The sequence below is a fragment of the Canis aureus genome, chromosome 4, assembly GCF_053574225.1.
Source record: "Canis aureus isolate CA01 chromosome 4, VMU_Caureus_v.1.0, whole genome shotgun sequence".
Taxonomy (NCBI): Eukaryota; Metazoa; Chordata; class Mammalia; order Carnivora; family Canidae; genus Canis; species Canis aureus.
The window spans coordinates 27639452-27663281 of NC_135614.1; the positions used below are offsets into that span (position 1 = coordinate 27639452).

Genomic DNA, 23830 nt, shown 5'->3' on the forward strand with positions numbered 1-23830 from the left:
ACAGTGCTGGTGTTACTGCCCAAGTGAGGGTACTTTTATGATAAGTGGGGAGGGACAGGGGGTCAGGATTTCCTTGACTTTTTGCCTTTGCTTTTATTAACTCTGCAGAGGTGCAGAGCTGCTGGGCGTTGGGGATCTGTGGTCAGAAATTTCTGAGCCAAGACACCCAGTTTCTGCATGGGGTCAGTGGGTGGTCAGCTGAAGGGACAGGACAGCCGAGGGCTATGTCTGGCATGTATAAGTTTCATCGTGGTTTCTATCAGGTGACCGTGAGGACGATGATGAGCCCTTCTTTTTCTATGGGAATGGCTGGTGAGTCAGTGCAACTGCTTTTTACATTCCACATAGTTGTGAAGGGTAAGTCTGTGTTCGGCTGGTTGCAAGCTTCTGTAGTGATCATAATTTTAAGTCCTTGACAATGGGGGGTGGGATCTTACGTTGGTCCTGTTAAACTCAGTAGGGTGGAACTCAGAGGGAGCTATGAAATCCAAATAAAGTCCATTATTTATAGGTACAGTTGACACAGGTGAAGGCCAAGCCTTTTACTTGAGGGCAAATATGGCCTTGACCCTGGAAGTGGTAGGATGTGAGCTGGATTTCACTGTGTACATTCACTAATTGCTCTTCTCTGCTGTGAAATGTTGCCTGTGGATCCAGAAGAATTGATGTTTCTTCAAAATCATTTCCTAAAAGATGCTGGGACCTTGGTCACTTGCAGCTTATACTAATGGGGATTCCTGTGTGCAAGTGGGCAGGGTGGGCCAGGCACCTGACCCGAGTATGGCTCTGGAAGAAAATGTCAAACTAAGACAAGAGGTCCTTTGGACTAGGATGCGTGTGCAGCCTGAGGGGCTTAGAAGATTTTTATAGAGTTAATTTCGCAGAGGCAGCATGAGGTCAATTCTAAGAGGCTGGGCCTATTCTTCCTGGATTTATCCTGTTCTATCACATCGGACATGTTATGTCTTCTTCCTGGCTTGCAGGGGACCCATTTATAAAATGAAAAGATTGCACCAGGAAACTATTGTTCAAACACTTTAAAAAAAACTTACAAGTCTCATAAGGATAAGCATTTTACTTTGTAATCCAGTGTAAACACACACAGGGTCACATTGATCATGACCTATGGTTTGAAAAACCACCTATACCAACTGATTTTTAAGGTCTCCTTCTAGTTGTCAATTTTTCTTGAAGGACAGCCATATTAATTTCACTTCATGGAATCCTCCTTGGGAGTGTGGGTTATATCCTTAAAGACTTTTTCAAAGTCTGATCTAAGCATAATTATCAAGGCATAGTGGTTTTTTCCCCTGCCCCCTGCCTCTGTGGTTTAAAACACTGATTCCCAGAGAGATGGCCCACTGTAACTCACTGTTCTCTCTGCTGAATTGGAGAGTGATACAAAGATCACAGTTGAAGGCTGTTGAAATGTACTGAATGTTCATTGACATGGAACCTTCTAGGAATATTTTGATTGGTGTCACTGATGTGTATGGTGGGAGGGTTTAAAGCCTTTCAAAAACTTCTTCCCTTTCTGGGTAAATGATCCCAGGCTTTGACTCCAGGCTTAGCTGTATCTCTGACTAGTGCTACATTCCTTGGTGCCATTTCTGGATACTTGGCTTGAGGCAGATACTTTCTTCTGTGATTCCAGGAGGTGAATTGCTTGGACTTCTGGACATTCTTCTCAATCTGTGCATGACTAACCTGTGTCTAGATAGCAGCTGAATGGGATGTTGCAAACACATTTCTGATACTAAAGATAGTTTGGATGAAAATGATCTGAATTTTCTTCCTAGTATTTTTTGACATTTTTGGACCTCTAGTTCCCATCTGAAAATATGATTCATGGGGGGCTTCATTTTTACCCTGAACTGTTTCGTCTCTGCACGTGGCCACATCATCAGCTCCCTGCCACAGGCAGACACAAACTCACCATTCCTTCTCATTTCAAAGGCAACATTTCTTTTGGGGCTGCCCATTGAATTCTCATTTTCTTCTAAAGGGCACCTTTTTTCCTTGGTTGATGATGATATTTGGCTGTGAGTGGTCATACTTATGTTTGCTCTGTGTACTCTCTTCTTCACCCTCTTTTCCAATATTTTTTTTCCAATTTTATCACCTTTCTTAATTTTTTGGAATGATGTCTAAGTAAATTCCACCAAGGAGTGATTCTCTACACTCTTGTCATTATAATTTTGAAATAAAAAATGGCTTCCAAACTAGGCACCTGATTAATACATCTTTACTCATGAAGGAAGTGTGGCTCTTCATATTTTCATTTGCTACCTTTGGCTTGGCCTCACCTTGCTTGTGTGCTGCCACCTATTATTCCTAAAGCCCAAGCTGTGAGAATCTTGAGTCTTTTTTCCTGTAGTACTCCAGCTCTATCTTTACTGATACTTGAATATTTATTGTGTGGGAGCTAGTAATGAAAGTATCATGGCATGTTAACTTTTAATTTTCTCAGATTTATGAGGAACACCAAAAAGTACAGGCTATCTCTGGAATGTGTTGGAGAAAAGAAGTTGGTTTGTCACAAAAATTTATTTATTCCCGTGGGAATGATGCCAGTGCCCTATGCTACATGGAATATGATTTGTTGCAGAACATTTCATTCCTCTTCAAACTGTGTATATTTGTTAATGACTTAATTTATGGACCAAGAAGAAGCTTAAGATATTCTTGGTATGGAGATATCCTAACAGAGTGACATTGGTTGGCTGTAAGAATTCCCATCTGGTTTAATTTCTTGAATCTGGAAGCGGGATGGAGGAAAATTTTCATGAATGTTTGAAAAAAAAAATGTAGGTGCAGATGTCCCAGGTCAAAAGGCATACATAGGGATGAATCAAGGTTTAAAAAATAAGGCCCATTCATTTTTAATGGTTGGGCTTTTCTCAGTTATTTCATTAAAAAGGCACAGTTCAGTGAATCCACAATGTATATTATCCTGTAGATATCTTAAAAAAATGCACAGATACCTTAAAAAAAAGCATGTGAAAAAAATGGTTGTTATATGAACTGAGGACAATGCTAGCCAGCTTCTGTATGCAAAAATAGCTCACTGGAGGCCACAGAGGAAACTTTACTTTCACACTGACCTTACTTGTTGTTTTGTCCTTTTCTGATAACTGGAGAAGCAGCAGTAATACTAGAAAACCAGGTATCACTTAATGATCCACGGTGTGAATTTTGGTTTAGAGTTTTATGTTGAGGCCAACTACCCACTAAGTTAAAAAGCCGCCTCCTAAACTAAAAATTGGGCCACCCATCCCTGTTCCCAGAGAGGTCATTTGTTGGTAGCATTCAGTTTATAAAAATGTGAATCAAACGTAAAGTTATTTTTGCTTCTTATATTGATTTTGTTTTAATTAGATGGTAAATACCCAGTGTTTTATAACTGTAGATATCCTTGTTGTAAAATGTATTGTTTGTCCCCCCAAGCTAAACTATAGATGAGATCTATAGAAATGGAAGCAAATGAGTTCCCTTACACATGGACATTCATACATACCTAAACACATATATGTATATACATGTACACAGACCTGCACACATATACAGAATCACAATACATGTGCATGCATATATGAACACACAATTGCACACATATACATACAAATACACATGTATACACACCATAGTAATTTATTATCCAAATTAGCATGCTTTATTTATAATTATACCAAGATAAAGGATATAGACTAGGACTGTCCCAGTCAACCTGGGATGCATAGTCACCTACTTCTATAGTACATTGTCTTCCAGTATGACAAGAAGCTCTCAGTAAGAGTGTCAGTCTGTTCCAGGGATTTTACATGTTTAGTCCAAGACCACCATGGGGAGAAATTTAGTAAAGACTTCACATCCCTTAATAGAATTAGTCACTTTCTACTGAGGTGTTGAAGCTAATTCTGATGATCTCATCTATAGCATTGGCAGCATTATTCACAGATTTGCCTCTGTTGGTTTTCTCTAGAAGCCCTCGTTGTTTGCATTTTTTATAGAGGTAATTTGATTTTTATTAATATAAGTCATAGAGTAGTTTGGCAACTGGATACTCCACAGACGTGCTGTTTCCTGTTCTTCGTTTACTTTTCTCTTGTCATCAAAATGTTGACAGCTGCATAACTCTTTTTAAAGCATTCATAACCTGACAGATATTACAGATATTTGTCATTTTACTTCCAGTAAGTGACAGCTGAAATTAGCTTTTCACAGTATTGGAGGATAGCGCGGGTGTAGTGAGTCCGGTCAAATTTGTATCACAGTTCTTTAATGTGTAAGTGATTGCAAGTCTTGTTAAGGAATGAGGACTGGAAAGATGTGGGTGGAGGATCTGGAAATCCTTGGTTTTGGGATATGCTGGAAATTAAACTGGCAGGATAGTGGTGCCTCTCAAAGGGTTGATAAGTTTCAGTGATGAAAGAATCCTTGGAAGCACATCCTAAAATCATGCTTCTGATGCTCAGCCCGTCATGGTGTCCTTAAACAGAGAATCTTCCTTTTCTGAGTGGAAACCTCTAGAATTGGAAGTTCATCATCAATCTGTTACGTCTCTAGAAAACATTAAATGTTTGAAGCCAATTCTTATGTTGAGGCCAAAGCTTCCACTTTGTCATTTTTTACCCACTGGTCCTGATTCTCCTCTCTGATTGCTGTTAAGTCTGAAATGTAGTTTTTAGAAAGAATTATACAAATAATGACTGAAGTTTGTGGATCATATTCATTGTGCTTGGCATTAAGGAAAGCACTTCTAAATGCATTATCTTACCTCATTCTCAAAACTTTGGAGAGTAGGCATTACTGTTACACCTAATTTGAAGAAAGTGAGTCTCAGAGAGTTTGGAGTAAGTTGGTAAAATTCACACAGCAAGTGGCAGATCCAGAATTCTCGTCCACTTCTGGAGGAGGCTAAACCAATCCTTTGTGATCTTGCCTAAGTCACAAAACTCCTTTGGGCCCCTTTAACAACAACAACATAAACATCACCAGGATCACAGACTACCATTCTGAGGGTGTTATCTAAGTTGGTAGCTTTGCTCTGTTTTTTTCATTCTATCCTATCACTACTCCCCCTCTTCCCAATGATTTCGAGTGTATCCACTTTTCAAGGCCCACGAGAAATCCTGATTCCTCTTTGGACTTTATTTAGATTTTTCCCAGTACACAATAATTTCTCCTTCTTTGGCGCTCTCTTGCATGTTCTATTGTTTAAATGTTTTTAGTGGCAAATAACAGGAAAAGAAAAAAAAATAGAAACTAACAGCTCCTCACACTGTCTTAAAGGCAAAAAGGGTCAGTGTTGGTTCTCATGGTAGCAGTGGTTTCAGGTAAGGCTTGAGCCAGAAACAGTCTAATGAGATCTGGTTGTTCTCTCTCTGTCAGTTGCTCTTCCTCTGTGAAGGCAATGCCCTGTTGTGAGGTGGCTGCAGATAGTTAAGAATGTGTATATCTTTGTTCAAATCTAGCAGGAGAGTTCTTGCATTCCCCAAATCGAATCTCACTGGCTTCATGGGTCAGAATGGGGTCTGCAATGAATGTTTGGGTCTTCTCTAAATTCATATGTGGAAATCTCAACCTCTAATGTGATAGTATTAGGAGATGAAGCTTTTGGGAGATAATTTGGTTGTTAGGGTGGAGCCCTCAAAAATGAGATGAGTGTCCTTGCAAAGGAGACCCTAGAGAGCCCTGCCCTGGGAGGATATAACGAGAAGTTGGCAGTCTGCAACCCCGAAGAAGACTCTTGCTAGAATCTCAGAACCTGACCATATGGATACTCTGTGTTTGGGCTCTAGTCTCCAGAACTAGGAGAAAGAAAAGTGTGTCATTTGTTACAGCAGACTGCGTGGACTAAGCTTGGAATCGGTCCTATCCTGAAACCAGTTATTGTGGCAGACTGGGGAGATGGGATTCTGCTTGGTAGGATCATGCCGGTTGGGCTCTATCCTGGGACAGGAGAATGGAGTCCATTGCACCCAAAAGAATTTAGGGACATCTAGGAAAATGTTACGAAAAGAATCGAGGAGATGGATGAGAGAGAAATTGCCAACAATTGTCCAGTGACTCTGATCCATTTATATTCTGTATTTGATTGGGTGTCTAGTCATCTATAAGTCCTAACAGACTGAAAGTCCCTTGAGGACAAGGACCTTGCAATACTGTTGTTTTTTTCAAATCTCTTTCTGTCTGTGCTAGCTCATCTCCCACCTCCCTCCCACCTCCCTTGTAACTCTTAGACCATTTTTTTTTTGTCGTCATCATCACAGTGTCAAACTGATTTCTTGACCTCAACTGGGAAATAAAGCTTCTAAATTTCACTTTGGATTCAGCTTAGGGAAGACCAGTAGGTTGTGAAGTCCTAGAGGACGTTATGTTTTCTATTGGATCCCTGCATGTTGCATGTGCACAATAAGAATGCTGAATGATTTTTTTTTCTTTGCTAGCTAACGTCATCTAGTATGAAATAGGCTATAAAAGAAAATATCCAGTAATTCTATAAACTGCCATTGGGAGGGGGAAGTAGGTAGAACATGAAGACAGTAATGAAATTAAAGTTTAAAAGAAATCCTCACCATTGAGTACATCCCTCCCTTATTCAAGTATAACTTAATTACATAATTGGATATGCTTTGCAATAGTGAGTTAACCTGCTGGTGGGCACAGAGAAAATATTATGTAAGGAGAGTGTTCCCGTCTTTTTAGCATGTTAAATGTGTTGTTAATGAAATTGGAAATTTCAGACCACTATAGATTTATCATAGGTAGTGCGGCATGAAGGGAAAGTTATATTAACCTTTTGTTGATTTGAAGTCATTTTATCTTATGCTCAGGAGCCCAATTAACATTATTGATTTGAATCCTACTCATCAAGATCAACTTATTTTGTGTTAATTTCCTTCAACACAGAGAGAGCTGAAACCAAGCACAGAGGAGTTGAGACAGAATGATTGATTTGACCATGAAAAGCATGTTTTGTACCATAATCTCATTTTAATGCTTCAGTAGTTAAGTTGTGCCAAATTGCTTTTGATGAGGCAATTGTTTTCTGGTTGGGATCCTCCTTAGACCTTACATTGGTCAGCTATTTCCACAATATTGCTACATAAGAAACTGCCCCATTCATCTTTCTTTCTGTTCACACTGTGCAGGTTGACTGTGGTTTGGGTGATCTAGACTGGGTGGCTCTGCTCTAGGCAGTGGGGTAGCCGCCTTGATCCTGGGCTCGGGGCTGGATTCAGGTCTGCTCCATGAGTGTGTGTTCTGGGGCCTAGGCTGACAGAGTAAAGGCTTCCTGAAGCATGCTCTTCTCATGGTGCATCAGTGGAATGCATGAGCCAAGCCAAATTGCTGTGTGCCGTGAACACACCCAGAGTCTCTGCTTATATCAATCACATTGCTGAATCTCATTGGCCTGAGCAAGTCTCCTGTCTAGGCCAGTATCAGTGGGACAGAGAGGCCAACTGTGGCCACAGTGGGAAAGGAAGGGCATGGCAGTTTGCTGGACAATAACCCAAATTATCATGGGCCTCAGGCCTTGTAACTCTTAGAACAGTTTTTTGTCATCATCATCACGGTGTCAAACTGATTTCTTGACCTCAACTGGGAAATAAAGCTTCTAAATTTCACTTCGGATTCAACTTAGAGAGAGACCAGTTCTGTAGGTTGTGAAGTCCTAGAGGACGTTTTGTTTTCTGTTGGATCCCAAGGGGCTTAGCATGTAATAGACTCTCAGTATATATTGTACGAATGAATAATGAATGACAGCCTTGTTTCCTTTGGAGAACAGTTAAATAAAACTGGGAATGCATGACGGAAGTTAAATAGAAGGAAAAGCTGTTAGGAGTTAAAGCAACAACGGGGTGGAGGGTGGAGAGTGGAGAGAGAGAGAGAGAGAGAGAGAGGGAAGCACAAATACACACACATAGAAGTGTGCACATATAGATACTATATATTACATAGCATATATGCAAGTGCTATTCAGTTTACCTGAAACCCTGTGAAGAAGGAAGGTAATGGTCAGGGAAGCCAGGTTGTGCAAAGATCAGACACCTGAGAAAGAGAAGAGGTAGGCTTTGGACATCTGCTGTCAAACTCCAAGTCAGATGTTCCATATTAGGGCTGCTTCTGGGAAGTGGGTGGTGAATTTTTATTTTCTCTCTCACAAGGACTTTGCTTTTACCTTGAGCCTGACTGTTTGACTCAGCGCAGCATCAATTCCCCGGAGACTGGTCTGTTAAAAGTGGACACATGGAACGTAAGAAAAAGTGGAGCAAATGACTGGAGATAGAAGACTGCTTTCCCTTTCCATTTGAAATTAATGTTCACTGTATAAAAAACATAAAGCATATCCATCCCCAGGGACTCGCCTGACATTTTAAAACTTTCATCTGCTTTAATTCACGATGTTCGAGGAGGGGATTTACACGTAGCTGAGCTCCAGTGGCTAGTTGGCCGCTGTGTGCATTTCTTCTCCTGTCGTTGCTAGGCTGAGCTTTCTGCAAGGCCCAAAGAAATTATATAGCTTATTTAACTCCCTCTAAAACCAATAATGGGCCTATTCAGATTTTATCTGTAATTTTACTTTGTTGTTGAGCAGTATTAATAATGCTGTTGTAAACCAGGCCAGGGCGGCACTCACCACATTTTCTCAGCGTCAGTGATAGGATAAATAGCTAGCTGCTCCAGGAGCACAAAGGGAAACAGGTAGATGGTCTCAAGTGCAAGTTAGACATGCTTGCCTGGATGGGAGCCGTGTGAGTATCACATCTTGCAGATTTGGCAAGGACTTTAAGAGTCCTGTATTTCAAACTGGTTTTTATAGAAACTCGCTGCAGAACCAGGCAGGATTCATCATGGCTGAGATATATCACACTTAGTACAGTATTAAATTCCAGCAACGGAACGATGCAAAACCAGTTCATAACCTTATAAGAACATTGCATGCTCTAGTAATCAGAGAGAAATACTGTATATCCAAATTAATGGAGAATAAAATGTCGTGCACTCTGTTTTTGGTGTCAGACGAGGTTTCTAGGTGGTGTTCATTTGCTCTCCCTTACCGTGCGTGTAAACTGGCTAAGGTGGGCCTTGCGTCTTTCTGGAGTTTATCAGCGCGGTGGACTGGTGCATGCGGAGGACATCTGCTCTGGGCATCCTTCGCTGGGCAGACACCTAAATAAGGTCTTCCTTCGTTTTTGCAAGATTGATCACATACATAGTATGTACCAGACACAATGGTGAGTGTGAGGATTCCAAGGTGATTGTGACTTAGTTCCTCCCCTCATGGAGCTGCCTCTGACCAGGTCCATAGCAAGCCAGGAGTTCATTGCAATTCTGGGATGTGTCCCTCACCCTATTTAACAGGTATTTATGGATCTGATTCTTAACTGAGGTTGACATGCACATGTTTTTAACGGGATCCTTGAAAGATCTTTAGGGATTAGTTCAGTATTGCCTGTGGCCAAGGGTGAGAAGTCTTGCCATTCCCATTCTGCTTTGGTCAAAAATACTTGTTGAGTCTTCACATTAAATATTAACCAGACAGGGGCACCTGGGTGGCAGAGTTGGTGAAGCAGCCAACTCTAAATTTCGGCTTAGGTCATGATCTCTGGGTCCTGGAATAGAGCCCCACGTCAGGCTCCACGCTCAGTGGAGAGTCTGCTTGAGGATTCTTTCTCCGCCTCTCCCTCTGCCCCTGCCACCCACCCACCCATTCTCTCTCTCTCTCTCTCTCTCTCTCTCTCTTTCTCTCAAATAAATAAATCTTAAAAAAATATTAACTAGACAGTAGCATGAGGGATTATCAGTGTCTCTACCCCACTCTGAAAATTACCAGCCAGTGAGAGAAATGTGAACATAGATTCACATGAGGGACTATGGAATTTCCTTGAGAATCTTTTAAAATTAGTAGAAACTTTAGGCTGAGATAGGTCAAAAGATCTCTCTCAGACCTAGAATTCTAGGCATTTGATAGGAGGAGTTCTCTTTCACCTCTGTCCTCCTCCTTTTCCCAGTAACTGTCATTAAAATGAATTTTACCTCTGGGCCCATTTTGCAGGAGGCCCCGCCTGTAATTTTAGATTTTACTGGAGGAAAGGTCTAATTGTAGAAAGTTCTTAGCCCACATTGCTAAGACTTACAAATATGAGAAAAGCCATAGCTTGGGGTTTGCTGTAGACAACTTAACTGATGCCTACAAGGTAGCATCAGAAGGCAGAAGGTTACCGAAGGCTCTATTAAAACCTGCTATCAGTTCTTCTTCAGTCTGGCCCAATTTCGCTTTCAACTCTGTTGAGACGTTTACATTCTTCCTTTAATGAGCGCTAAAACATTTTCCAAAGACTTTAGAACCTGCCATGTTGAGATGCAAAGGGAAGAATGTGATAAAGAGAACTGATTTGGGGGTGAATGCTCACCGTGCCCTGCCGTGAAAAGGATTCATGGCATATCAGGCTTTGAACCAGGTGGCCTCCGGCTTCCCAGCTCTGTGAGGATGCTGAAAGCGGCCTGGAGAGTCAGAGGAGATGTTATCTCTGATCCCACCAAAGAGAACACATTTCCCACTCTATCTCAAGTTCGTCCTCATTACTGTGCAAATGTGGTTGGGCATCTGTATTTGTTGACATGCCCTCTACTTATTTACATAATAAACTCCCACCAAACAGCGGCAATTAATTCTTTTGCTGTTTTCAGTTTTAAAATTGGATCTTTTCTCCTTCTGGTAGTTAAGTGAGTCACTTAAATTTAATTTTATAGTCTTTTTGAGTTCAGATAATACAGACACTGATTTTGCCAGACATAAAGCTAGTGCAGTCATGCCCTGCTTCTGGGAATGTTACTATACACATAACGATACCAATAAATAGAAAGATGCTTTCAGGCTTTTTAGCTAGAGGCTTAAAATGTGCCTCACTATATTTAGAAGTGTTTTGAGAAAAGACATTTCTTTTCCTAGAGGATTTGAAAGTTTCGAGGTTCTCTCGGCCTCTGAAGGACAGGTTTACTCCCCCACGTGCTTTTCATATGATGGTAAACATGGACAGTAGCATTTCAGGCCAGAGGTCACTATATGGCTAGTAGGATTTCAACCCATTTGTTCAAGTGCTTGGAGGGATACCTCCTTAGAGAAAGAGATGGCCACGGTGAAGGCTCACCTGAGTTTTCTGGCCTGCCCCCATCCATCTGGCCCCCCGGTATCCATTCATTCATCCATCTATCTTCTAGTATGTTCGTTGAGAGCCTGTGGATTTCCACACACTGGGGGAGCAAGATAAATAAGACGTGGCTTCTGGCTTTGATCAGGGAGCAAAGACATATGTAAATAATTTCAGCATCATGTGATAAAGGCTATGATTGAGGGATATACAGTGATATTGATAAGGGGGTATATTGGCTGAAGGAAGTCTGGATGGCTTTTCAGTGGAAGGGCAGTTTGACCTGACCCTGATATGAGAGAGTGGAATACAGAAAAAGAAGATAATGAGCAACAGCAATCACATTAACCAAACAATAATGTTTACCCTTTACTGGCTGCTTACTATGTGCCAGGTCCTTCCTGCTTTACTTGTATCATCTCATTTAGTCCTTACAGCAGACACGGGAGGTGCAGGGCCCATGGTCATCTCTGTTTTACAGATGGGGACTTTGAGGTGTGGCAAGATGAAGAAATGTAAGGTCCCATAGGTAGGAAGGCATAGATCTGGCACTGGAACCTGAGCAGGCTGCCAAGCAGGAATGCTGCACAAGAACATTCTCTGCTGAAGGAATGATGGGCAGGGGGGTGTGAAAGAGAAGGGCTCAGGGAGGAGGGAAGTCCAGCACGATTGAGCGGGCCGGTGTGATTGCAGCCCTTGGGTGTATGTGAGTGCAAAGGCAGAGGAGGGTGGGGGTGTGCTGAGCCCTGGAGGGTACCTGGTGCCATCCTCTTGCCCTTTGCCATCTCAGCTTGAATGTGACACTTGTTCAGGGAGGCAGTCCCGAAGCCCCCCGGCCAAGTAAGAGCCCCTTACTATTTTTGTTTTTCTTTCATGGTGCTTGTTTATCTGTAAAACTTCCTTAAACAGCAGCTCTCTCCCCAACCAGGCTTCAAGCTCCAGAGAGGAGGGACTCTATGTGCTCTGTTCACTCTGCATTCTAATGTTTAGTGCCTGGCAAACAGCAGGTGTTCAATAAATATTTGTTGGCTGGTTACCTGGTTAGTTCCTAGACCTTTTATTTACTTTGTTCATTAATGGTTCCTCTGTTGTTGTCTATTTTCATAGTATCCTATCTTCCACATCTTCTGTAAACCAAACAGCAGAAGCCTTAAGCCATCTTCATTTGGAGGTATTCAATAATAATAGCAAATATTTTAGCTAAAGGCATATTTTCCCTCCAGAAGCTTTGACTCAACCTAACATGTGTGTATTATGAAATCACTTCTTCTTTTAGATTTCTTTCCAACCAGCACATCAGATCATAAGTCATAACAGTAAGAATAATAGTTGAGCAGTAGGCTCTGCATAGCTGGGGAAGTGAAGTGTTTGGGGAATTACTCAGACACTACTTCATCTTACGTGGAGCCTCAGGAGGTGGCTAGCTGATTTCTTTTAGGTGGACATGCTTCTCCAGGTCATCCCCTCTCAGGTCCGTGGTGGGGAACAAGCCGTGCTTCTGCGTCTGCATACATGTGAATCATAAAGTGTTCTATGAAGTATTTGTCCCACAACTGATTGGGGAGCCAACCTTTGCTGCCAGAAGAGGTGAGAGCTCTCCCTCTGGTAGGAGTTGTGCATGTTTCTGGGGTGCCTGGTGTTCAGGTTCTGTGGGGGAGCGTGTAGGTGGCGGACCCATGGCCCCTCATTCTGGACTGGTGTGCTAATCCGGCCCAACTGGGAGCCGGGCTTTGCTGGGGCCCTTGGTGAAAGGGTTCCCTTCATCCTTGGCACACAGGTGGCTTTCCCAAGATGAAGGGTTTCCCCGGCTCGTTTTCATCCCAAGTGACTGATGTGCTGCTGGGGGGAGGGAAGGCTCCTGCCCACCAGTTCTCCTACCCTGCAGCCGGCTGGCTCTGCGTGCGGCCGTGTGATAGTAGATCCACAGAATCTTCACGTTCAGTCCTTGGGTTGGACTGGTTCAGTGGCTTTGAATTTAAAATAATTTTTGGGGGGCAGCCTGGGTGGCTCAGTGGTTTGGCACCTGCCTTTGGTGCAGGGCATGATCCTGGAGACCCGGGATTGAGTCCCACGTTGGACTCCCTGCACGGAGCCTGCTTCTCCCTCTGCCTTTGTCTCTGCCTCTCTCTCTCTCTCTCTCTCTGTGTGTGTGTGTCTCTCATGAATAAATAAATAAAATCTTTAAAAAAATAAAATAATTGTTCTGGCTGTGACTGACCTTGGAGAATGTATTTCCCATTACAGTCTGCACACACATGTATGTTTATACAACTGAATGAGAACTGTCACAAAAACAATACTTACCCCCACTTATGTGCAGCGTACTCTGATATGTTACAATCTGTTAACAAACGTGAGAAGCACTCAGGAATTCGATTCCACGTGCAGCTGCTTTTTGAAAAACTGTGGCTGGATCTCCTGGCCTTCATCAGATCTAATGCTGAGATCTACCCTTTTATGGGCAAGGAAGAGATGCTTAAAGCCGATGCCAGTATCCTACAACTAGTTAATGGCTAAGTTGGGGCTGTAACCCAGGAGTCATTACTTTGATCCGGTATCTTTACATAAATACCTATTACTCAGAGTATCTCTTTGGGTATGTGTGTGTGTGACTTTTCTGGTTAGGTACCAAGTGGCAAACTAATAGCGTGTAGGAGCCAACACCCTGTACTTTCCTGCCTGGACTTAACCCACACCCTCTTTCCCTTGCAGAACCCTGTTACCTCTTGGCCAGAGGACTCAGCCAGTTTAAAGTTGTGTATGTTGTCCACCCAGAGGCAGCATGCATTGTTCTGCTGCTCTGGGCTCACCGTTCAAAATGCATGTGGTTTACGTCTTCAAGCAGCTTACCGTCCCATTGAGGTGTTGTTGCAGAGCTTCAGTCTATCAGCCCAGAAGCCTAAATGGATAAACAGGGTATGAGAATTGTGCTTTGGAAAAGAGGGTCTACTCTGAGACTTTTTTTTTTTTCCTCCCTATAACAAGGAATCGGCTTTTGTAGCAAGGAAGCGTGAAGCTCTGATCACAAGAGAAGGGAGTGGTGCTGGAGATGCCTGACTCGAATTTGAACTGACAAGGTCCATCATCCTGGTTATTGTTGCCCTGACCTTCCCTCTCCTCCGTGGCTTCTCCTTGCTCATCCCTGGGCTCCATCACCCACTTCTAGAACAGAAATCTATCCCCTTTGGGCAGGAGGTGGTGCCTGCCAAGTGTGGATAGGGCAGTGGTATTTTGAAAGATCATGTTGAAAATATCCAGTCTAAAAATATGGGTACGGTGGGGCTGGATAGTTAAAATCTGACCTATTTCACCACATCTGAAAAATACACTTTCTGTTCCTCACCCCTTGTTCACCTGTGAGCACCCTAGCTTTAGCTCTCTGAAGCCATTGTGGTTGTTGTGAGGATGCCTGAATCCCTGACGAGGAGCAGCAGGGAAGAGGTGAAGGAGGCAGGCGAGCATCCCTGGAATGCCACTGAGCCTGTGCAGTCATGACAACTTCGTCTCCATAATGCTGAGCGCAGCAATTGAGGAATTCAACGGAGATGCATTATTTTGTGGCTTGGGCTCATCTGCTCTGCTTCTGGCACCTGGGCCGCCACGGGTACCTGTGTATTTGAACTTGTGAGAGTGGGTGCCCTGTGTTGGGTTTCCCCTGCTCTGTTGAGGAGCACCGAGCTATTTCCTCCTTTGAAATGCAATAGGCAGCTGTTCTGGTTTTTGCCCATCACTCCTACTGTTGGCTGAGTGGCGCGGAGGGACCCCTTTCCATAATATAGTGCTTTGGCTGGTGTAATTCTGATTTAGAAAAACAGCTTCACTTGGAGAGAAACATTAATTAGATGCAAAGAGGGAGTTATTTCCTCCTGCGGGTGGGGGAGAGTGTGGCGTGAGGGAGAGAGAAAAAAGTACCACAAATAAATTATCTCCTATTTGTGCAATGTTTTATGCTTGTCAGCTGTCTGTTGCCAGAGAACCACAATGTAGCTAAATACTTGTGACACCTTGCCCAATCAAGGTATAGCAAAAGGATGTTATGGGAGCCTCTTTGTGACAACCTGTGCTAGTTTACATTAGCTTAACCAATCGCTTTTTCCTGTGTGCTTGGAGAAATTTGTTAAATTAATTCAGTTGCAATTAGCAGATTTATGGGAAAGTACCCTGTTATCCTTTAATTGGAGAGCATAAAACTACAAACTGAATCCGCTAGTTCTATTTGTGTAATAGGCAATCTATCTACGACAAGATTTGATCGATGGAGTCGTATGATGCCCTTGCCTTGTTTTATATTGGCTGTCAGCGCTTAACTGGGACTGAAGTATCTGGGTAACAAAAATTGATATAATGACTTAATGCGCCTTATTCTCTTTGAGCTACATCAGTTTAGAGCACTTCTGAGAGAAAAATGTCTGGAAAATATCAGGGAGTCATTTATCAACCTGTTTTCATTAGCATACTGCCTAGCTCTGGCAAGGATTTGAATAAAAAAAAGCAGGATGGTACAATTTATTTCAGGCCCCATATTTCTTGGATGAAAGGAGACTTCTAATAAAAGGAAAATACAGAAAGATGCTTTTTCTAGCTGGTTTTTCCTTAACTAAAACCCTACCCCAAAAGCTTTTCTTGTTCGTTCGCATTTCTGCTGTTCCTAATATTCTGAGGAACGTATTCCTGGGAAGCTAATTATAAAAGTAATGCACAACGCACGGTGGTTATGATATGTAGAGAAGAAAGTGTTTAACCAAAAAAAAAAAAAATTAACCAGAAATACCCAGGTGTGTCGTGGGTATGTGTTTGTCTCTGTTTGCCTCTGTTGTATATGTTTGTGTGTTTATAATCCACAGTTAAAGAGTGAACATGGAGAGAAGTTCTCTGCATAAGTGGGTGTTTTGTAGCATTAAAGGATTTCAGAAAGTTAAGATACAGCGTTTTTAGCTCTCTGGAGTTGGAGCTGAGGGGAAATAGAAACAGATCAAAATGTTTGTATAGTGGGCCGAATGCATTTGGTATATGGAGTCATTTGTCCTACCCACCGTAGGATGGAAACCACAAGAGGTAATAATAACTGAAAGGCAGTTGTACGGGAGTGAGTCCTTTTTTGCATGAAATTTTTATGCATCAGTCAGCCTGCATACAGTGTGCCTAATGTATAAAATAAATTGGTGCATAAATCAGATTAAGAGCAGCATGTTGCCAACTTTCGCATTTGCACACAGGAATTCAATATGTATAGGGAGGAATTCCCATTTTTTTAATCTCTAATAGGGTACAGGGAATCTCTCAAGTAGACATTGCACACAGGGACGTTTTATTCACTTATCTCCCCCACTTCCCACCCCAAGTAACAACGGAAGCAGCAAGCAGCGTCGCCAATCGTAAGAGCTGCGGTGTGGGAGTACTGTGGATGCCAGCTGTTATACGGAGGGTGGTGACACAGTATTTTAAGATAATATTGCAGCCCTGTCTATAGCTCCTAATTATGGCGAGGAATTGGTGTGCCAATCGATAGTGATTTATGGTGGGGATAAGCAAGTGCACACTGCTCACATTGATCTGCATGTAAATTCCTTGACATAATAAGAAGTTATTACCAATGACAGTCACTGTCTGACTGCTAATTCATAGGCACATCCTCTGTCAGTGAGAACCACAGCATCTGCATCCCGGGTGTGAGCTCACCCACCATTTGCCTGTTGTCAGGCCCATGTATCTGGTCCACGAGGGGTGGTTGCCGAGTAGCTGAGTCGAGGTCACGCTGACGGTGTCTCTATCAAACAACAGCTCTGTAATTAACCAACCAGACAGGAGGTGTGTCTTGCTTGCTTTAAAGCCAGAAATACCTATAGGAGTTTGACTCTGGGTTAAAGAAAAAAAAAATCATAGTTTTAAAAAGTATTTTATCTATCCGAGTTCTTCACACTATTTCTCCAAAAGCCTCAGGTAGCAGATTATCAATTGATTAAAATAAGAATTGCTTTTATTTTATCCCTTGTTTCTCTTATTGTGCTTTTTGAAAGATTTTTTTTAACCATCTAGCTTTTTGCTTCTTGAATCTCATATGCATTTATATGCTTCTACATTTCTGCTGCCCCAGAGGTTTTTTTTTTTTTTTTAATTTACTCTTTATGCTTGCAAGTCTTTGTTCTTTCTTTTCCCCTTTCACCTCCAACAAGGCCTCATAAACTCATCCTTTATAGCTGTAGCCCTCTCTTCAGTAGTTGTTAATTGACCTGAAGTCTTTTGTAATTCACATTCAGAGCCCCATGGAAGGTGGCTCCTTTTCACTTGCTTTCTGTGGGCAAAATCTATCTGCCCTAGCCTCTAAGAGCACATTACCTACAACAAGTCATTTTTTAGAAAGATAATTGTGTCATACTCTTCTGTGGCTTGATTTTTTTTCCCCTTCAAGAAGGAAGTTTTTCCTGATACTAAATGCAACTGAAGTGTGATTGCTGTGTTCTCACCTTCTTTATTCTTACTGGAGATGGTCATTGTTCTTTACAGGAGACCCCATGAGAAGTTGGAGTAATGGACATAGACCGTGGAAAGGGGGGTCATTAGCTTCAGGTATATAGTACCTGCTTTACCTTGAGAAATGCAAACAGTTATAAAAACATATTTTATTATAGGCCATAGTTGCAAGAATAATAGAGGAATAACAACAATAGTAATTTTTTTTTTTTTTAACAATAGTAATTTTAATTCCAGGCTACTTCTTATATCAGTTAGGGCTGGCTAAGTTGGGCTGCAGTAGCAACTCCAGAATCTCAAAGGTGTAAAATGATAAGGATATATTTCTTGCTGTGCTTTGTGTACTTGGTATGTTGGCAGAAGGGCTTTGATCATTTTAGTCACACAGGGACTTAAGATGGCAGAGCAGTTGACATCTTGAACACGGCTGGACGCTGAGCCAAAGGGAAAGAGTTCTGAAGAATATTGCATTGGCAAGGAAATGGACCACAGCTCCTTGGCAGAACTAATCACAGAACTCCATTCTTACCTTGGGATCCAAAGAGAGTAGACGAGTCATACTTGGTAAGCAGCTCTAACAAGATTGATTTGTTATGCCCAATGGATAGTTATTAAATTAAAAGAAAAAAAAAACTTCTCTGAATCTAAGAAGAGTGTTATTGGCTTGAACAGTACACAGATTGATGATGACTGAAGAGGTCTAGAATAATTCAGTTGAAAGTCTCTTAACAAAATAAAGTGGTCCAACACTCTCACTTTTACAGAGGAGGACATAGAGGTCCAGAGAGGGGAAATAATTTCCCCGAGGTTAAGGCATTGGAGAGGAGTGAAATAGAGATGCAAACTCAGGTCTCTTGACCTGAATTCAATGCAGTTTCTTTCTTCTGTCTCTCTTACCTGAAATCTTGGGAACCTCGAGTTCCTTCTACATATTGCTACCAAACCTGTGTGTGTTGGTATACAAGTCCTGTCTTTGCATCATCTGACAGCTTTTACCTTGTCCAGGTGTCTGTGTCTTGGGTCTACTTAGCTTCTTGGCTCTCCAGACCCCTTGGTCATCATATCATTTTCCTGTGAATGATGTTTGGTTATGAAGCTACAAGTTCCCTTGATTGTTGTTTTGAATACTAGGATTTGAATGCTTTTATCAAATTCCAGAAATAGGACACAGGGTATGTACGGTAGTGTTGGGACAATGACAGGATGTTCAGAAGAGTCACTGGGAGGAGGTCAGACCAAGAGGAACTCCACAGGATGAAACGTTGATTGACTTATATATGTGTCCCCTGTTTGGAGAGTATGAGGGAAATTGTGATTTGGTCTGGACAGCAGTCTGTTCTCTGTTTTGAGTCTGCAAAGTCAGAAGACAAAGTTTTGGTTGCCATTTCTACTGGTTTATTTTTATTTTAAACTAGTTCAAGTTTTTGCTTTGGACCTTGAGGCCAGGTAGGGAAGAGACTCAAGGTTTTTCGATGGGAACAGAAAACCTTCTAATACTAGCCACTGTTAACACATAACAGGTTATACTTTTCAAATGATTTTCACTGTAGACCCCGGTTGGACCTTCCAACCTGGAAAGTACTACTCCCTTTCTTTGCCCCAAATTATGGACATAGGCCTTATCAGCAGAGCATGCATTATAACCCAAAACCTGAGATTTTGACCTTGGATTCTTAATTTTTTTTAAGATTTATTTATTTGAGAGCGAGAGGGAGCAGGGTGGGAGGGAAGGGCAGGGAGAGAGGGAAAGCGAATTTCAAGCTGACTCCATGCAGGGTGTGGAGCTGGATACCGGGCTCAATCTCATGACCCTGTGATCAGGACCTGAGCCAAAATCAATAGTTAGATGCTTAACTGACTCTGCCACCCAGGTGCCCCAGCCAGGCTTGGATTCTTAAATGGCAGATATCTGTGGGAGATGAGGCAGAGGGTATTGTGCCTACATGACATCAGAAAGAGGCCTTCTTGCCTATGGAGGACCGTTATCAGCTTTATGACAAATGTGTAACCCTCATATTTCATTCAAAAATTAATAAAAGCCCAAGAAAAACTAACCCATTAGTTACCTGTTATATATCAGGTGCATGTGTGCACCTCCCGTTAACCTTCACTCTATATATTTTGTGCATGTGTATACACATATATGTCTAAATATATGTATTTGTCACTTGCTTTTCGAACAGCCTAATGAAATAGGTATTACTGCATGGCTAACATCCATGAGGGATTGCTTTTGCTTACTATGTGTTTGTTGCTGTCTTATGTGCTTTATAGGAGTTAATTTCCTCCTTAAAATCACCCTCTGGAACAGATAGTCTTATTATCCCCATTTTGAAAAAGAGAAAACTGAGGTGTAGAGTCTACTGTATACCTAAGGTCACATAGCTGGGATATGATGGAGCCAAGTCAAATCCAGCCATTTGGTTTGAACCACCCTGCTGGGCTGCCTTCCTCACCTTTCCTGCTCCATTCTTGAAGGGAGGGATTAGGGAGCAGTGGACTATGAGCCAGACACAGAATCAGAACTTTGGATCAAACCCTGGATCTGATTCCTCTTCTCTCTGCTCTTTTAAGCAACTCCCTCAGCCTTGCTCAGTGTCTTTCCCCATCAGTATAATAAGAATACTCATCCATAACTCAGGGACTAGTTTTTAGAGAAAGGAGCTTGTGCCCACAGAATGGAACTACTGGCATGCTAGAAGAATGTTAGGATTTTGTTCCTAATTCTCATAAGCTAAAAATGAGAAAGAAATAAACTGGGTCAGTATTTCATATTCAGACTGAACTGAAGCCCTCACTTGGTGCAGGTGTCTCCCACAAGAGCACCTGCCATACACATAGGGGGGCTATTACAGAGGCCCTGGGATTTGTCTTGGAGCTACATTTCATGGTGATGTCTTCTCCTCTTTTTTGTCTTTAGTGCTTTGCAAATTTATTTAGACCCTGGTTGCAGGATATCAGTGATGTGATTGATTTTATTTAAAAAGTCCTCAAATAATAGAACCCTTATGTTATGCTTGATTATAAGTTGGGGATTGAGTACAAAAATCTTGGGTTCCAGCAGAGATTCCCTGACCATGTCATGAGAAAGAACTTGGAAGTGTTTTCTTTTTATTATTATAAATAGGAGTTCTCCACTTTTCTCTTATGAAAATTCAAGCTTTTTGAATTTTTCTTTCCTAATGTCTGGCAGAAATATAAATCCTAACAGATATGTTTGGCAAAAAGTGCAGTTGAGAAATGCTTAATGAAAGAAACTAATGCTATGGAGAGGACATTTGAAAACAGATTTTTGGAAAGACTTCCATCTTCCTATGAGCTCTTTGCTGCCAACTGTGGCTGGTATGTTATCTATAAAAATGTTCATCTCTGTACATTTAAAAAATTGGAAAATGAATTTTATAACTATTTAAAATTTTTCCCAAGAAGGAGAATTTCAGTGGGTTTTGAATTCATTGGTGAAAAATAAAATTACCACACATTTTGGGTAATTGACATCAAGGAATGTGAAAATTTACTCACTGAATTTAAACAACAATCTGAGCATGACTGGTTAATGAGATTGAAAAAGAGAGTTGTGATTTAATGAACTCAACCAGTGATTGGTTTCTTTCACATGTACTGTGGTACTGAATAATGGTTCCCCCCCTTCCCCCAAAGTATCATATCCTAATCCCTGAAACCTGTGAATATTAACCTTCCATGGAAAAAGGGTCTTTGCAAATGTAATTAAGAATTTTGAGTTGAGGAGATTATCTTGTTATTTTGGAGAGCCCTAAATATAATCACAGGTGTCTTTATAAGAGAGTCAGGGGAAGACGTGACACAGACATAAGAGGAAAAAGCAGTTGTGCCCAGAGAAGCAGAGATTGGAGCCGTATGGTCACAAGCTAAGGAATGACATCAAACTTCAGAGACTTGAAGAGGTAAGGAACAGATTCTCTCCTAGAGCCTCTGAGGGGAGTGCGGCCCCACTGACACCTTGATTTTGGTCCACTGGCACTTCTGGGTACTACAACTCTAAGAGAATAACTCTCGTGTGTGTGTGTGTGTGTGTGTGTGTGTGTGTGTGTGTGTTTTAATGCCACCAAGTTTGTGGTAATTTGTTACAGTGGCCACAAGAAACCAATACATATACTTAAGTACCTTTTAAAATTTATGATTCATTTATTAAAATTGTGTTAAACTGAAAATAGAACTCAACTTTTAAGTTGGCTTTTTACAAAGTGTTATACCCATATTTTAAAAAATAATGAGGCATAAATATATAACATCTCTGTAATAAAAAAATTAATTCATTATATAAAGTATAGTTATTTCTTTTGCAGTAAGCTCAAAGAGGATTTGACATCATTAATGAATAAAATTGCATTTAAAATCTTTATATTTTCTTTCCTACCCTTAAGTGACTATCTAATGTATGTTTTATGAATACATTGGTAAGGTGGTATGTATAGTTTATAAATAAATCAACATATGTTGGGGGTGTGTGATAAGTTTGTGGAGCAGTTACTCTAAGGGATTATTGTCATGATTAAATAAGATAAATGTGAAAAGTCTTGGAACATGATAAGGATCTAATATCTATTTAGTGGATGGATGGATGGATGGATGGATAGATAGATAATGAAGAAATGGAGGATCCCTAAGCAGTAGGATTAGAAAAACATCATTGATGGTGCGGCTTAGCTGTGGGCCCCAGTGTGCTGATTCCAAAGCAGGTGATCTTCCCCCTTTGCCATGATCTTGTGAAGAAGTGTGCTTGTTAGAGCATATATTTTACAATTTCATGGAGGGTAGAACTGAGACTTGGTGAAGATGCAGAGTTGACTCATCTCACCATTGGGATGGGGTGGGGAGGAGTGGAAATGCAATGCCAAGGATCCTCTGAGAAGGCAAGAGATTCCTGCTCTGGGTGTGACTGTGTTGAGTGTAGTGGGGGCTGGTGGTGGTGGTGGAAAAGGTGGTGGTTGGGGGTGGATGGGGGTAAAGGGATTTGGGGGTAGTTAGGGTGGGGACGGGCTATGGGACTGTGCTCAGTCTTCCTGAAGTTCACCAACAGGGCAGATAGCTTTAGGCTTTTGCCTGAATGTGAGAGGCTTTGAGGATCTGCTAACAATAGAACAATAGAAGATTCATGAATACCAACTCCTCTTCCCCATAAGAAGTGTTGGAAGAGAAGTAAAATTTGTACACTGATTTTTAGACCACCAAAATGCCAAGACCCATGATGGTGGAGAGCATGGAATGTCTAGATAAATTAAATTTCAACAACCTTCAGACCTAGTTTTGGTCAATAGCTTTGCCCTTGTTTCTGAACAATGACACAAAAGCAACTTTCACTCCAAGCGTTAGCTATAGACTACCTGGATTTGGAAGTGGTCTCTCTTCCAGCTCATGTTTTGATGATAGAGCTAGTAATGATAGGAAAATGGCCAGTGAGTTGGTGGGTGCTGAAGACAGGTAATAAGAATTTCAGAGCTGTTATAATCCCCAGACCGGTCGGATTGCACCTGTGGAAAGGAGAGAAGGCTCTACGAGCTGAATCATGAGCCTGGTCAGTTCAGTCTTGACAACACAAGAATAAAGGCCAGTTCTTGGAAATGTACTTCTTGCGCACTGGTGCTGATGGGGAAGTAGGGTGGTTTCTTTGCTGTTCCCACTGTCTTACTAGGCTTCTGGAGGGGAATTCCAACAGTAATGTGTGCTCACCTCTGATCTGGTTTCCATATTGTCCTAGGTCATGGCACTCCTAGGCTGGATACCTTCCAGTGGTTTCCCTTAGGTTCAGAACTCTTACTGTTGGCAAGATTTTCTTCTCCCTCCTACCCTTCAGCCAAACCATATGTCCCATGCAACTCTGTTTTCTGCAGAAGATTCTAGCTTGGCTTCCTTTGCTATATGCAGCCCCAACATCCTGAAAGTTCACTTTTGGGATATTTATTTCACCTGTATTTGTGTATTCAGTGTCTGTGGGCCCTGAAGTCTTGGAGAAGTCATTGCAGAGTACCGGGCATGTGATTGGTGTTCAGCCCATTTACCAGATGAATGAATGAAACTTTTCAAGAGAGAAGGTATGGTGTTTTGTACCCTCACTACCAGCACAGTACCTGGCTCCTAATAAATATTGGTTGAATGGAGTTCAAAGGAGAGGTGGTGGGGCAGGTTCGCTTTAAGGTCTGTGACCTGGTTGTAAGGTA

General features: G+C 41.7%; 1 protein-coding gene across 12 annotated transcripts in view; it reads left to right on the plus strand.

The window, feature by feature from the left end:
• The window catches only part of LRMDA (leucine rich melanocyte differentiation associated), a 1018367-nt gene that overhangs the window by 226826 nt on the left and 767711 nt on the right, over nt 1-23830 (plus strand). The gene's annotated exons all lie outside the window — the stretch shown is intronic.